Here is a 15,689-nt window from a genome sequence, read left to right on the forward strand (position 1 = left end):
CTTGGTGGGTGCCAGGAAAGGTGTTGGCAGGCACAGTTGTGCCCGTGGGCACCACGTTGGGGACCCCTGCTCTAAGGCATCTCCACACCCCGCAGGAGTCTCTGTCATTAAGGACTTCCCCCTCTAGTTTGGATTTCTCCTTCAAATCTACAAAGCCCACTCCTATCTCTCCTTTACTGTTTGGATTAATTTATTTTTGGTATATTTAAAATAAAAGTCTATGTGTTTATTGTCTATGTGGGCTGGAAGCACCAGAAGAGTTCACAGAAGGTGTGTGCAGGTGGTTTCCCTGTCTTTTCTATCCCTGAGCAGCCTATATTCATCTGTAAGGGTCAAGTGAGTCTCACAAGCAAACTGTAACACAGGACGCTGCCGGGGGTGGGGGGTGCTAACCGAGCAAAATTCATTCATTTTCCTGCTGACCCAAGCCATGTGTGGAAGAAGGAAGAGGAACATTATTTGATCACCCCCATTGCCGCTGTGCCCTGTCCTGGGATACATTTTGCTTGGATAACTGTCCTGATCCTCGGATAGGATTGTCCGGCCAAACGGCAAACTGGAGAAAGGGAAGGTGGGGAAAGATCAGTTTCATAGAACTATGAACTCTTCTTCTTCTATGAACTCTTCTTCTATGAACTCTTACTCTTCTATGAAGTCTTCTTCTATGAACTCTTCGTCTTCTATGAACTCTTCTTCTTCTATGAACTCTTCTTCTTCTTCTATGAACTCTTCTTCTTCTATGAACTCTTCTTCTATGAACTCTTCTTCTATGAACTCTTGCGGTGGATCAAACCCTACGTATGTAAGTGTTGTGTGTGTATGTGTATCATACCTTTTTGTCGATCAAGATGGATAGCTGTGTCAGAGTCTCTAAACGAGATGAAGTGCATGCAGAGGCTCAAGTGAAGAGAGGCGCAATGCTAGCCAGGAAGATGAGTTCTAAAAAGACAGATCGGAAGGCTTTGTCAATTTCCCTCTCTACAGAGCTGGCAAAGAAGATCGCTGCTCGGGGGTTTATTTCCTCTGCACCTCCCTGAAGGATCTGTCAGTTTCACCTCCCCTTCTGGGAGCCAGGAAGGAAATAAACCCCCAAGCAGTGATCTTTGCCAGCTCTGTAGAGGGGGAAATTGACAAAGCCTTCCGGTCTGCCTTTTTAGAACTCGTCTTCCTGGCTAGCATTGTGCCTCTCTTCACTTGAGCCTCTGTGAATACTTCGTCTCGTTTAGAGAGACTTTTAGTCTGTCAGTAGAAGTAGAAAAGAGCAAGAGTCTAGTAGCACCTATAAAATTTGTGTTAGGGGATGACCTATCGTGAGCCACAGCTCACTTCTTCAGATACCTTTTGGTGGTAATAACACCACCACCTTTTTGTGGTGGTGTTATTACTACGTGTTCTCACTCCTAATATTAGTAAAGGGGCCAGGTGGTGTTGTAACCATGAAAGCGGCAAATCCAGACAGACCATTCACGGACAAGGTAGGAGTCTATGTGATCTCCCCAGGTAGGCAGAAACACAGGTTTTCGTAAAACAACCTGCTGAGGTGAGGACTGCACATTCTCTAGGAGGTACAGAATATTGAAAGCAACTGAGGATCAGTTAAGGGGGAAGGGGTAGAAATGAGAAGGAGAAATCAACTTGCCTGAAATCCCTTGAAAGCTTAGAGCAGGGGTGGCCAAACTTGCTTAATGTAAGAGCCACATCAGATGTTTGAGAGCCACAAGACACGAAGCATTGAAGTGACTTCAGATGAAGAGGCGGGTTTGGGGGGAGTGTCCTGAAAGTGACATCACAGGAAGGGGTGGGGGAGTGTTCTGAAAGTGACGTCACAAAAGTGATGTCACATCCTTGCTAGGCTTCACCCCCAAAGTCCCCAGGTATTTTCTTTTTTTTCTTTTTTTTGAAATTTTTTTTATTGGGTTAGAATCCATTATTTTTACATTTACATTCAATTTTCCCCAATTTTTCATCTCTAACCCCCTCCCTTTCCCCCCCTTTTGTTGACTTCCAACAGCTTTCCTACCCTTTGTCCCCTTTCTCTTACTTCTATTAGATTCCTCTATCTAGAACAAATATATATTCTCCATTAATCTAAGCAGTACACCCTTAACTATTTTTAGCACTGTATGCCCAAACTGTAAGTCTTTGTTTCCATCTTGGATAAACAATTTATCCCATTTTTCCGTTTCAGATATTTCTATATCATAAACCATATAGATCATACATTCATTTAAATCGAACAGGTATTTTCTGAGTCAGACCTGGCAACCCCAATATTTTTATTGAAAAGATGAAAGACATGGAAAGAAGGAAGGAAGGAAGGAAAAAAGGAAAAGGGAGGGAAAGACATGGAACAAAAGAAGGAAAGGAGGGAGGGAAAGACATGGAAAGAAAGGAGGGAAGGGAGGGAAATAAACTAAACTAAACTAAAATGTATGGCCATGTTGATACTCAGAGACCTCTGGGAGCTGCACCATGTTTCTAGAAGAGCCACGTGTGGCTCCCAAGCCACAGATTGGCCACCCCTGGCTTAGAGAATCCTAGAAGGCATTTAGAAGCTGGATTGTATGTGGATTTCTAAATTTCCCCCCTCTGCCATTCCTTGTGTGTAGGCACATATATAACACACACACTCGGTGGTGGTGGTGCGAGGGAAGAGAATATGCGTAAAAATTAATCTAAACAGTTATTCAGTAGACAGAATTAAAAAAATGACAGATGGTAGACAAACTCAATCATACAAGGTAGCCATAACCTGCTTAATGGAGTGAGGAGGGAATAAATGATATCAAAAGGGGGGGCATCTTTACCTTGCTCCAAAAGTGCAGCGAAGAGTTTGCTTGGGGAACTTCTTTTGAGAGGGACTTCCGTAATTGGGTGGTGCTGTAGTTAAGGCCCTTTCTCTAGTAATCACCTTGGGTGGGAAAGATCTTGCCACTGCGTTGCATGCTCTAGTAACACCTAGAGTAGATTACTGCAGTGCTCTCTACATGGGGCTGCCCTTTTAGACTGTCCAGGGGCAACAATTGGTAGAGAATGCTGTGGCAAGAATGCTGAGTGGAGTGGGTTGTAGGGGCCCATATCAGTCTAGTCTTGTTCGATCTACACTGGGTCCCAATGTTGCTTCTGGGCTTAACTCAAAGTACTGGCATCAACCTTTAAAGCCAAATATGGCTTAGAGCAGGGATGGCCAAACTGCGGCTCTGGAGCCACATGTGGCTCTTCTAGACATATTGTGTGGCTCCCAGTGGTCTCTGAGTATCACCATGGCCATACATTTTATTTTAGTTTAATTTATTTCCCTCCCTCCCTCTCCTCCCTTTCCTCCTTTCTTTTCATGTCTTTCCCTTCCTTTTTCTTTCCATGTCTTTCTTTCCTTCCTTCTTTCTTTCCATGTCTTTCATATTTTTAATAAAAATATTGGGGTTGCCAGGTCTGACTCGGAAAATACCTGGGGACTTTGGGGGTGAAGCCTAGCAAGGATGTGACATCACTTTTGTGATTTTACTTCCAAGTCAAAGGTCAGGTGATGTTTCTTCCCAAGCTCCACCCCTTCTGATAATGTCACTTCCAGCATACTGCACCCAAACCCCACCCCTTCCTGTGATGTCACTTTCAGGACACCCCCAAACCCACCTCTTCATCTGAAGTCACTTCAATGCATCATGTTTTGTGGCTCTCAAACATCTGACGTTTATTCTATGTGGCTCTTACGTTAAGCAAGTTTGGCCACCCCTGGCTTAGGGCGAGCATAACTTCTCCCATATAAACCTACCATCAATTCCCGTCATCTTTTGAGGCCTTGCTTCGGGAACCCCTGCCAATTGATGCTAGACAGGCGGCAACCGGAGAAAGGGCCTTGCCCCAAAACTTTGAAACTCCCTGCTGAGAGAGATTAATCTGTCTCCCTCTATTGTCGACTTTTGCCAGCATGTGAAGACTTTTTTGTTTTGTTTGGCGTACCCCCACTAACTGTTACTGGCCTTCTTCCTAGTTTTGGTGTTCTGTGTTTATATGTTTTCATTGAAAAATTGTACATATTATTTAAAATGCTGTTTTAATGTTTAAAAGTGTTCATGTTCACTGCCTTGGAGAGCCTATTTGGGTGGAAAGGTGGCATTAAAATGTTTTAAATAACCTCTAACTGGTAATCAGCCCTCTGACTGAAGAGAGGTCAGAAATTTATTTATCCCAGATGTTAAGTGAAAACCTTGTATCCCAGCCAAAGATGACTCAGTGTTATATTTTAAGATTTTTATTTGAAAACAGTCTAATCACTCTTGAAATAATTAAAGAATAATCATGATACAAAAACCACTGGCATATGTCAATGAAATTAGAAATAAAAAAGTATACATGGCATCCCTTATCTATCTTTCCCTTTTCCTTTCCTGATACAGCTCTTTTAGCCACACCCTTCAACCTAATCCCACATCTTACTACATAATTCAGTAAGCGGGTTTCCGACGACTCACCTCATTTTCCCGAGCGCAGGCACATTGGTGCTTCCCTAGTGGGGATAAGGGGGAGTTGCGGTCACTGCCTTCTGCAGCCAATCCAGCACACACAGGGCTGAAATGGACAGCTGCTGGGCAGCTGCCCGCTCAGGGACTGGAAGGCCAATGGAGAAGTGCTGCTAGTCGGCCTGAAGGTGAGCAGGGGAGAAGCCACGCCGCTATGTCCCAGCTGCCAGCCATGCAGGCAAACAGGCGCCCAGCTCGCTCTGCTGCCTCACAGCCGCTGAAGGCAACCGGGTGCCGCATGCCCCACTTGCACACATGCACGTGCACCCGGCTGCCACGGTTGTCATGGCTGCAACTCCAGTTCTCCCCCCACCCCGGCAGAGCCCCTCGGAGTGTGTGGAGCCTGGCCCACTGAAGGACAGTGCGGCTGGGGGAGGCAGGGGCCGCTCCGCCTTTAACCCTCCCAGGGCTGGGGCTCCTGCGACAGGGGGCCAGCCAACCTAGCTGTGGTGAAAGAGAGCCCAGCCAGAGGTCTGTGAGGCTGCGCTCCCCCACCACACCTGCCTGGCCGGGGTTTGAAAGGCAGGAGGCAAGCTTTTGAGTTGCCAGCTCCAGGTGGGGAAATTCCGGGGAGTGGGAGGTGGAGCTTTGGGGACCTCAGTGCAGCATAATGCAATAGTGTCTATCCTCCAAAGCAGCCCTCTCTTCCAGTGGAAGTGATCTCTGTCAGCTGGAGGTCAGTAGTTACTCCAGTTGATCTCCAGCCACCACCTTGAGGTTGGGAAGTAGTGTTGTCAGCTTCAGGTTCGAAAATTCCTGGAGAGGGTGGAGTTCAGGGAGGGATGGAAGCTTAGCTGGATATAATGCCATAGAGTCCCCTCTCTTAAGCAGCCAGTTCCTTCAGGGGAACTGATCTTAGTGGCCTGGAGATCAGTTGTCATTCCAGACCTCCATCACCACCCAGAGGTTGACAGCCTGCCTTCGATGATAGAGCAAGTTAGGTGGAGAAGAAACTTTGAGCAGAACCACAAGTGACAAAAGGCACAGATTGGACACTTGCCAGCTTCCCTCAAGTTTTGGCGGGAAATGTAGGCAGCTTGACGGAATGTTGGACAAGTGACAGTTGAAAAGTCCATTGGACGGCAGTCGGAGAGCCAAGCTGCAAGACCAGGACGCCTACGTTTCCCATCAAAACTTGAGGGAAGCGGGAAAGTACAAGAAGTGCCAACTATTGAGGACTGGATTTACAAATTGCTGTACATGGCGGAAATGGATAAAATGACAAGGAAATTGAGGGACCTTGATCCAGGACAGTTTAATATGGATTGGGAGAAGCTGAAACAATATTTGGTGAAAAAATGGGAGGTGGGAGGAGAACTGTGGCAGTTTGAAAATTACTGAAATACAACAAAAGAAGAGGGAAGTGACTTTACCGGGGGGAGGAAAGTTAAAGGAGAAATTCTAAGCAATTATATTATCTGACTATTAAATATAGTATTAAGCAATAGAGGTGTTATTATAATAATTATAAAGAATTATAAGGATAGAAATTAATTAGTTTTATTTCTGGCAGATAACTGTTCAATGGAGAAATTATATAATCAAAACAGAATGAATATAAGAAAGGTGGAAAGAAATATTTAGTAACATACAGAATATGAGTTAAATTGTTTAACCTGTGCCGAATGTACATTGTGTTCATAGAAGTACTCAGAAATATGCAGTGTATGGGTCAAATTGATTGATTATTGCCGGCAGATAATTGTATAATGGAGAAATTATATAATTAAAATATAATGAATATAAGATAGGTAGAAGGAAGTAAAGAGTAACATATAGAGTATAGGTTAAATTGATTGACTTATGTCGAATGTATATTATGGTTATAGAAGTACTTAAAGTCATGTAGAATGTGAGACAAATTGTTTGTCCCATATTGATGAGACTAGAATGTGTAAGATAGAGTATAGAGTACAAAAATAGATAAATGATTATTATTATTAAAGGGTATATGCCAGGAATGTAATGTCTAGTTGATAAGTTAAGTGGGAAAGGGAACAGAGATAGCACGGTGTTATAATAGACAAGCTCAGAAGAGAGTGAAAGTATATGTTTATTAGAATAAAATAAGTATGAAATGAGTAGGGGGAAAATGGATAAGGGGTTGGAAAACTGTTGGAAGTCAACAAAAGGGGGGGAAAGGGAGGGGGTTAGAACTGGAATACTTAAAGGAAATGGATTGTAATGAACATAATATTGATTGATTTCTAATCCAATAAAAAAAAATTTTTTAAAAAAAAAACTTGAGGGAAGCTGACAAGTGTCCAATCTGTGCCTTTTGTCACTTGAGGTTCTGCTCTTTGAAGTTGCAAGCCTCTCCTGCTTGCTCAGGGGCAGAAGGAATCGCTGCTACATGCAGGGACGTCCACTCAAGCCAGCAAGCGGAGACTGTTTACATTTGCAAATCAGGTGCTCTCCTTGCCTGCACACACCCTTCTTTTTCTGAGATAAATGTATTCACAAAGTGCCTGGATAGAAGTGGTGCAGTCACCGCTATTGGTCTTTAGGGCTCAGCTAGATTCCCAAGTTCACTGGGGTTTCGAGTGTGCATGTGGGAATGCGCTTAGGAGTAAGCCCGACTGTGCACCGCAGCATTTATTTCTGCGTGAAGGCTCAGTGCTCTAAAGGGTCTTGCAGCTGCAGGGTGGTACCTGCAGAAGGCTTTGCTCAGATGAGTGAAACTGTTGCAACAAAGTATATTGGAAGAAGTATGAGTCCTAGACTATGAAGGACTACTTCTTACCTGTAAAGAACTTGAATTGAACCTGCATATGAATGGAGTAGCTGATTAATTGGTGCAATGGGGCTACTCAGCCTAGCAAAACTATAGCAAAAACCATCCTAAAGAGAATCACACATTCTAAGGGCCAAGCTACACATGACGGATGGCATTTGAACGGCAAGTGGATTGAGTGGAGGGCAAGTGAACAGGGAGAAATACACTTGCCATTCAAGTGTCATTCGTCATGTGTAGCTTGGCCCTAAGTCCGTACGTTTCAGTGGACTTAGAAGGGTGTGCACTGCTAATCTCCTTAGCCTTGACTGTTGGGAAAAGTGCTCCAATCTCTTGATAAGTTTGGATGATTTTGGGCACCCTTTCCAGCACTACAACAACTTTCCTGAGATACAGCAACTAGAATTGTACATAGTGTTCCAAATGAAGCCGCGCCATAATGCTACAGAAAAGCATTACAATATTGCCACAGAGGTGGTAGGGAGGTCCAGCACAGTGCATCCCTCCCAACCGTTTGCTAGAGCCCGTGGCATTTTTTCACACAACGGGCTTTGTTACTAGTTTAAAGATTAAAAAGGGGGGGGAATCTCATGCCAATCCCAAAAGTTTTTTAAATTTTAAGATGGATTGCTAAAAAGTAGGATGCCAGTGACCTAGGGGTCCTTACCTTGTAAAAGAAAAGAAAGGCTCGGATTCGTATTTGTGAACTCATTCTTCTCAAATATCGAGATAATCCATCTCTGTCTCTATGTATTGTCGAAGGCTTTCACGGCCGGAGAACGACCTGGAAAACCCACAACAACCATAATCTCTGTCTCTATTTGCTGAAACGGGATATTCAGTAACTAGATGAGCCAAGGTACCTATCTTCCCCATATTGTAGAAAAGGGAATACTCAGAAAGTGATTTTTCATTTCTGGGGTTAATACGGCATTCAGTCTAGCAGCCAAGAAAATATCTGAATATCGGGGAACCATTATGGACTTTGAATATGCTCATAAGGTAGCTGGACATTTGTGTCCATTGTAGGCAAGGGAGCATACCCTTCTTGCTCGCTGATTTGTGTTTCTGGCATCTAGCGTCAATAATTGCTTTTTTGTCCCTTTGGAATGTGGTTTTCTTGTCCTATTATAAATTTAAAAGTTAAAATACCATTTCTAAGATTCTCACCAAAGAGTTTTCAGAAAAGACAAAGATAGTATCATTTCAACCCAAACCTGAGAGATTCAGGGGGTTTAGGGTATGGCTACCTTATATATTCTCAGTTATGTGAACCTTACACAAATAATGTAATCCATTTCCTCTGAAGGTGTGATAGAAGACTTTCTGAGAACTGAATTATACTTTCCCAAAGAATACTCATTTCCAACTGTGTTCTGCATATTCTGGGCATAATAATATTCTGACCCAGCATAAGGCTATTTATTCATAAATGATCTTTCTCAAGGCTGAAACAGCGAAAGCAAAGCAACTACAGGTTTGCAGATATTCTCTGCCCTACTCTTTTTCAGAATCTATACCATTATGGTCAGAGTCCATGCCAGTATAACTTCACCTGGGCCTTGGATTCAGCACGAGTCAGTTACCTTGCATATTTATTGGTCCCTTGGGCTGATTGTGGGGAAACTGGACAGTCCACTTGTGGGACTCATAGAGTCTCTCTACATGAGATGTGTCGGTGCATTATCGAGCGTAGGGAGACGCAATGTTCACTGCGAAACGTTTTAAAAGACAGAGCCAGCAGAGATGGCTCCTCAGAGGGTTTGTCAATTTCATCTTTGCCTCTCCAGAGGCTCTGTCAATTTCACCTCCCCAGTTAAAACTGTGGGATTGCAACCAGAAGGCAGCAAGGAATGGAAATGAGCTGGAGCTGCCTTCCAGAGCTGGGCTTGGATCTGAGTGGTTGTAATGGGCTGAAGTTTCCCTTCTGACATTTCACAGCCCCTTTGCACAGCTCCAGTGTATAGCAAAGCCTTTGCCCTGCCGCCTGCTCTGTCTTTTTAAACTACCCTTCCGAGAGAACATTGCATCTCCCGACACGTCTTTTTCACGTGTCCGATGTCTCGTGTAGAGTGACTCTCCGTTCTTTGGTTTTGCTAGTGTTCTTGTTGGAGTGACCGCTCGGGGAATCATGTGTCCTGACTCTCTCTGGTTCTGAGATATGTTTGGGTCTGCAGGTGTAGCCTCCTTTGATGAGTAAGTTGCATCTCAATTAAAAGTTGGGCCCTGGGCAAGCCCTGATGCCACCTAACTTCAGAAAGCAGGGGCATGTGAAGAAAGGGATATGAAGAGTTCCGTCATTACCAGGCAGGTCTGCGTGGGAATTGGCAGTAACTTGGTTCCAGGCTACTTAAAAGCTCTAATCAGTACTTTGCACTATGCCTGAGAATCAATGCATTAGGTGTAATGTGTTCATTACGGCGGACACCAATTAATAACTCTAATCGTCATCATTCTGAACCACTTCTGCCGGTCAGGACAGGCATGAAGGGCCTTGAGAGGGCTTTCAAATATATATTTTCACCTGTAAAGAACTAGAAACTGGACCTTTAGAAGGAAGAACTGAATTATACATGCCAACCACATTCTGCCTTTCTCCAGCCCCATCTACGGCTGGATACGTGGTGATGTCATGAAACGTTCAAAAACATTACAGCTTCTGCACTCGGCACCGTTTCTTTGCTTCCTAAATGGGTTGATTGGGATTTAGAGCTCCCTCCTCCCACATGCAAAATAGTTTTGTCCTGCCATGACGTCTCAAGGAACGCAACAGAATGCAGTTGATGGGTGGCCGACCAAATGTCCTGGAAAGCACGAAGAAGGGTATGGAGGCCAAAGTCTTTCCCTCTGGCCTGCCACCTAGATCAGCTGCCACCCAGAGGTTCCTCCCTCTGAATATAGAGGTCCCACTTAACTCTTATGGCCAGGGCTTTTTTTCTGGGAAAAGAGGTGGTGGAACGCAGTGGTGGAACTCAGGACTGCACAATGACGTCACTTTGGGTCAGCTGGAACAAGGGGGGGGGATTTTTAAAAGTTTAAATTGCCCTCGGCGAAAATGGTCACATGGCTGGTGGCCCCATCCCTGATCTCCAGAGAGAGGGGAGTTTAGATTGCCCTCCACGCTGCATGGCGCAGAGGGTAATCTAAACTCCCCTCTGTCTGGAGATCAAGGGACAGGGCCACCGGCCATGTGACCATTTTCAAGCGGTACCGGAACTCCGCCCCACCGCGTTCCAGCTGAAAAAAAGCCCTGGATATGGCTAACAGCCATAGGTAGGCATCCTTTCTTCCCCATTTATTTGTATAATCTCCCCATTTTTCAAACGGCAGCCATCAGGTGCCTTGTATAGGGACTTCTCTAAATTCATTTTGTGTTGCATGAAGAAGTGCTTCATCTGTTCCAAACTGACTTCCCTGTAACTTCATTAGGTACTCCCCAAATTCTAGCATAATTGTGTGTTTGTGTGTGTTTTGGCTGCTTTCTTCACACTGTAATTTTAAAAACATTGATCATGACCCTATTAGTGCCTTTTCCTCCAAACTGCAAAGCCACAAATATATCAGTCTTTCTCATCTTATGAATGATTCTCAGGGACATCATTCTTATGGGGCACGGGGAAAAGATCTTAAAGAATCTACCTCGGACAACGTGTGATTCCGCACATGCTGGATAATGCACTTCCAATCCTCTTTATAGATCATTTGGAACTGAATTTTTTTGTGTGCAGAACAAAAAATCCACCTCAAAGATTGATAAAATGCATTGAAAGTGCAACGTGTGCAGAATCAGCAAAATGTGTTTGAAAGAACAGGCTAATGTTATCTTTACTTTTAGTAAGTAGCAATGTTAGAGACAATTCTCAAGTTGACCAGCAGAGGACAACCTGACACTATATTTAAAAGTTCCGCTAAAAACTCTGATCTTCACTCTGGGAAGCCAATAGATTCACGTTGGACTGGAGATGAGAAACGAAGGCTCAAATTGTCTATGAGTCTCCATGGGTGGCTTTTAGGGGGGAATGGGCAAGCCACTGTCTTGTAGCCTACCCTGAAGGGTTAGTTGTGAACGAACGAACAAACTCCTGGGGTGAAGCATTTGCCTATAATGAATAAATGAACCTATTATTATTTATTATGGCACCAAAAGTAAACTTGGGGGAGGGGGGGAGCTAAGGATGCTCATCAAGCTTCCTCAAATTAGTAGCCAAAAAATAAGGCAAATGCTAGGTAAAGACTGGCATGTGGTCCTCTTGCTTCAATCTAGAACAGGAGAAACAATCTAGAACATCTGAAACTATTGACTGTGTTCTAGCTACAATGGAGGCACTTTAGCCATCTTTGGGTACAATCTGGGTTCCCCTATTCTGAGAGCAATGTGAGCACTGTCAGATTTTCGAGTAGTATATTCCATGAGTCAGGTTTTTAGATAAGCATGGAAGGACCCTTCTAGATAGCATGTAAATTCCATTACTTTCTTCTGACTAAAGTAGAGTAAGTCTCTTTAGTTTGAAAAGCAAAAGGAATTTGGAGGTACCTTACCAGAACAAATGTGGTTGAAGTCTCCTGGACCTTTTTCTCTGGGGTGGAATCCTATAACATAATTGTCTTAGTGGGTTTCAGATGACTCATATTTATCCTGGTGCGCCTGCGCGGCGCACTTGGATAAAAAGTGCACTGTGGAACATTGCCTATGGAGGGCGCTGCTGGCAGCAGATGGCCAGGCGAGTCTACCCAGCCCTCTGCCACTGGGCTACGTAGCCCAGCTGAAGGAGGACGGTGGCACAGGAAGAGCAATGCGCCTGCAAACCCCGGTGGAGCCGGGGCGACGGGGTGAAGCGCCTGCTGCCCTGTGACCCCTGCTGGAGCCGGGCCGCGCTGCTCTTGGCAGAGCTGGGGTGATGGGGCGAGGGCGAAGCGCCCGCCACCCTTTGAGCCCTGCCAGAGCCGTGCCGTGCCACTACTGTCATCCCGGCTCCACCGAGAGTGGTGTGCCCTGGCTCCAGCGGGGCTCACAGGGCTGTGGGTGCATCGCCCCCTGTGTCTCAGCCCTCCCCAGACCCCCCTTGCCACTCCACCTGCCAGCCCTTCCCAGATTCCTCCTGCGTCTCAGCCCTCCCCAGACCCTCCTTGCCACTCCACCTGCCAGACCTTCCCAGATTCCTCCTGCGTCTCAGCCCTCCCCAGACCCCCCTTGCCCTTCCACCTGCCAGCCCTCCCCAGACCCCTCCTGGGTCTCAGCCCTTCTCAGACCCCCCCTTGCCCCTCCACCTGCCAGCCCTCCCCATCGTTCAGGACAGGTGCAGATACTTTGGGGTAGCCTGAAGGCTTTAGATATTTTGGTAAACTTTGCTACAACAGAAGGCACCTCTTATGTAGGAGCATGGCTTGACCACCAGAGGGTGATGCAGCCTCAGGAATGAACCAGCCACTGGGAGTCCTCCATTATCAACCCCTATCGAAAACCGGAAAGCATCTTGTGGGACCTTAAAGGCTACTAGATCTGTTGAGGGTGCGGTTGCTAGGACTTCCTGGCAACTGGGGGGGGGGGCAGTACTCACTGAGTCTTCTATGTTTGCACACACGCACTCCTGACCAGCAGATCCTCTCTGGCGGCACGGGCCAATTCTTTAAGAACCAGCCTGTTTGGAGCTGAAATTGGCCCTGCACAAAATGCACGAGCACTCCTGCAGCCAGTGCAACAACGCCACTTCTGGATGCCGTGCTCTGCACGGGGCCAGTCCTTCAAAAACTGTCCTGTTTGCAGCGGGAATCAGCCTGGTGCAGAGTGCGAGAGCGCTCCTGAAGCCAGTGCAACATCACTTCCACCTGTCCTCCGCTTTCAAGGCTGGCAATCCCAGCACATTCCGAGCTGGCGGATGGGGTGGTGGGCAACTCCCTGCCACCGAGCAGGTCTAGCACCACCATGCCCCGAGGAGAGGCTGGCAGGCCCTAGAACAGGAACAGTGTTCAAAAGTCCAGCCGTGCCAATACAGCCACCCAGCTCCTTCAAGGAGCCACGCGTAAAGGATGGGCTTGTTGCCAGCTGGCCTGCAGGCCCAGAATATGACCAAGGGAATGCCCCAGTGAGGGATAAGGCCACACCTCCCCCGGAAGTGTCACAGGAATACTCTCTCTCATGGGATTTCCCTGCGACGACGTCATGGATGGGTGGAGCTCCAGCGAGTCCTTTAAAAGGAGAGTCAGTACAACACCAAGGACACATGGGGGCGCTCTCTGCAAGGCCGTGGAGATGCCCAACATGGGAGAGAAACGACACAGGTTATTATTCCACACACATTGGATAATGCACTTTCAATGCACTTTAGCTATCCTTTGTAAGTGGATTTTTTTTTTCACCTTCGAAAAAGTCAGTTCCAAACGATCTCTAAAGAGGATTGGAAGTGCATTATCCAATGTGTGCGGAATCAGCCTAGGTGAGTTTAGCCCTCTCCTGTCCCAGTACTGAGGCCACTACCAGGGACACTGGAGGGTGCCCCGTTGAGGGATTCGATACGGCAGCCCCAGTTTATGACACTACTATAACACCTCCAGTGCAGAAAAGGAGACCCAACTTTATATATCTAAGCCTTCAAAAGCAGTTGTGAAGGTCCTGGGCCAGTATCTCGAGTAGGGTGTCAACTCCCAGTTGGAAATTCCTGGAGATTTGAGGGTGGAGCCTGGGGAGGGGGCAATGAGGAGTGTGTGTGATGTTGCTAATGTCACAACATCATTTCGAGGTAAACCGTTTCCAGAGACTCCTAGAGCTACTGTCACGTCTGGGCCCCATCCATGCCAATTTTAATTCTGTTCTGCTGAACACAGTGTTATAGCTTTTATTCTTGTCTTGTTATAGCTCAATATCACTTTGCTAGTGTCATCATAACTATTCTTTCCTCAGGCTTTCACAGGTGTTTATCTGTTGGACTGTAACAGCGTCCAGTGTTTATGACTTTATGCTCATTCCCAGACAGTGCTGTGTCTTGCTTCCTAGTAACTCAACATGATATCACAAATATGTGATATGTTCTCACACCGAGAGAGCACCAAAGTATTGTTTACGGTTGGGAGGGGGGAGACAGAAGTAAACTAGAGTGTTGAAAGAGAAGTGTCCCTCACATGATGTCATTCCTGTCAACTTCTGCTCATGCTGCTTAGATGCCTGCCTTGCTTCTAAGTAGTCCTATGAACCTGTATATGGATGTGATCTGATTTCTGAATAAAAGCCATTTGACCAAGTACTGGTGTCTTACTGCAAATGGGCCAGAGATCTGTCTGCTGTATCCTATCATACATAGCCTGATAGCTACCCTAAACCAGAAGTGATATAGCAACATGAGCAACAGAGCTGTTTTTAATTGTGTTTTTTTCCTCACTGCCACTCCGAGAGGTGGCACGCAACAGGGCCTGTCAGTGTGACTTCTTTCTATATTGGTTCTATAGGGCTAAATTAGGAATCAAACCTATGAGATGATTGTAAGTTAAGAGATGTCTTACCCTCCCAGCGGAAAGGGGGGACCTTGCACTCACTTTTTTATTGTTTTGTGTGTGTGCCCTGTGTGTGTGCAAATTCTCCTTGTATGGGTTCTATGGGGCTTATGAAGCAAACCTTCACACAAACTTAAGTTAAGAAAAAAATTAATACGATACAACTATTTTTTCTTTAACTAAACTCATAAGTGCAACCATACAGAAACTTTAAATCAACAATGTCTTTGAAAAGGTAAAGGAATCAACTTGTCTGATACCACCAAGTGATAGAGTCCTTTTTCACTATCCTTCCAATCGGAAACAACTGTAGCCCAGGCTTCCGTCCTCTTCTTGGGGAATTACAGCCCTTGTTCAAGGTGATAAGATCATATTAATTATTATTATTCAGCTCCCCAGAGATGAGCTTCTTCCTCAGCTGCCTGGCTCTAGCTACTGACTCTCCCCTACTGGAGTAAACCAATTGCCTCATATAAATTACACGTGTTCCCAGGGTGGAGCAATGATGTCACTTCCTGGAAGTGACATCATCGCCCAGGGCCCAGGAGCACTCCTGCGCTTTGCAGCAGGCCAATTTGGGCTCCAAACACAAAGTACGGGAGTATGCCCGGAAGACCTGTTCCCCTGCCCTTTTCTACCCACCGGGGGACCTGGCAGCCCTAGTCCAAGTTCACCCAGACAGACTGGGGCTTTGAACCCTTTGGTATTCTTTCGGTATTCCTATATTTAAATGTATGCTTATTTTCAAATTTTTGTAATGCATACCCCATTATATTATTTATAAAATACCCCAGGTGCTGATCATATTGACTTGCACTGTAAAATTTGCCTTGAGTGTCAGTGAGAAAGATGGAATATAAATAAAATAAATTTTTAAAATTAAAAATACAAGTCTCCGCAATCCAAGTCCAGCATTCCAACCACCATTAACCATCATCCTGGCTTTCTTG

The sequence above is a fragment of the Eublepharis macularius genome, chromosome 1 (genome assembly GCF_028583425.1).
Source record: "Eublepharis macularius isolate TG4126 chromosome 1, MPM_Emac_v1.0, whole genome shotgun sequence".
NCBI classification, from domain to species: domain Eukaryota; kingdom Metazoa; phylum Chordata; class Lepidosauria; order Squamata; family Eublepharidae; genus Eublepharis; species Eublepharis macularius.